The sequence below is a fragment of the Xiphophorus hellerii genome, chromosome 4 (genome assembly GCF_003331165.1).
Source record: "Xiphophorus hellerii strain 12219 chromosome 4, Xiphophorus_hellerii-4.1, whole genome shotgun sequence".
NCBI classification, from domain to species: Eukaryota; Metazoa; Chordata; class Actinopteri; order Cyprinodontiformes; family Poeciliidae; genus Xiphophorus; species Xiphophorus hellerii.
Genome location: NC_045675.1, coordinates 165,255 through 166,633, shown reverse-complemented (window position 1 = coordinate 166,633; position 1,379 = coordinate 165,255). Strand labels below are relative to the sequence as shown.

The following is a 1,379-nucleotide window of genomic DNA, read 5'->3' as shown; positions in this document are numbered from 1 at the left end:
CTAAGATAGCGACCGTTCACATTAAAATATGACACTTCCTGTTCTCAGGGGGCGTGGCCTAAGTGATGTCATCATTTGACCATAGGGTATTGTAGGGCACCCGATGACGATCAATCACTGAAAGTTTGGTCCCTCTATGTGTTTTTGTATAGGAAATATAAGAGTTTCGTGTTTCATGGCGAGTAGGTGAACTTTGACCCCTGCTAACCCCCCTTCAACATGCTCCAAAACTCACCAATTTGATAACTTTAAATCAAACATGCCTTATGATCAGACTGACCGAGTTTGAAGTCGATCAATCGAAATCCCTAGGAGGAGTTCGATCAAATACGAAGGCTGTAAACGTCAAAATCGAGGTAAAAAATGGACGTTCAATACAAAATGGCCGACTTCCTGTGATAGTTGGCTTATAACATTAAATGTAAGTTCTGAGTCTTTTGGTGAGCTCTACAAGTGTACCAAATTTCATGTCTCTACGATGAAGTACGTTCATACCATTGTGTCAACAAAAAATTGCTAGTTGCTGCCGTTGAGCAATTTTTTTTGCGATTTTTGCGCCAACCTTAAAATTCAAAATTTTTAATTTTTCTAGTTGCGACCGCCAAGTTTGGTGAGTTTTTGAATATGATAAAGCCCCCAAAAAGGCACACGAAGAGGTGGGAAGAATAATAATAATAAGAAACAGTACAGATACAATAGGCCTTCGCAGCGCTTTGCTGCTCGGGCCTAATAAGAAACAGTACAGAAACAATAGGCCTTCGCAGCGCTTTGCTGCTCGGGCCTAATAAAAGGCTGAACCATAAACACTGTCGCTTCAAAGTAGACTAAAGGAGCTGTAAGTGCGTTTAGCAAACAGTGATTTTGTTACTATCAGTTTTCCATATAACAGTCTGAGGGGGTGCACCGGTCCTGGAGGTACTGCAATACCAGGTCGATGCGTGGAGTGGACGGAGCAAGCCCCTATTCCATCTCCCTGCTCCAAAAATCAATTTAATATATGGTCCCCGGGTAGGGGACGTATCAGATATTAAACTGATAAGAACAGATACTACACTTGATCTTAGCCAAAAGGCCGAGAAGCGATGCCAGGCGCTAGAAAACGGAAACCATTTCAACCTCGAACATCCCGTTTTGACTCCCGGTTCGGAAAATGTGACATTTTATAAAAAACAAGAATTGTAAATAGAAAACATTGTTTCAACATCACTGATGTTTTGCAGCTGAAAATAAAGATACATGAGCTGAATTAAACTAAAAGCTCGTGTGAAAAAGAAACAGATTTGGTCATTTCTAGTCACGTGATTTGCTGAGCTCCAATAGAAAGCCTGGAAGTTAAAACACGTTTAAAAACATTTGATCCTCACATAGACGTTTAAATA

At 40.6% G+C, this 1,379-nt stretch overlaps 1 non-coding gene across 1 annotated transcript; it reads right to left on the bottom strand.

The window, feature by feature from the left end:
• Positions 1-893: 893 nt before the first annotated feature.
• Positions 894-1,084, bottom strand: LOC116719297 (U2 spliceosomal RNA). The gene has a single exon (XR_004339165.1). It is a non-coding gene; the product is annotated as a U2 spliceosomal RNA (small nuclear RNA).
• Between the last annotated feature and the right edge of the window lie 295 nt (positions 1,085-1,379).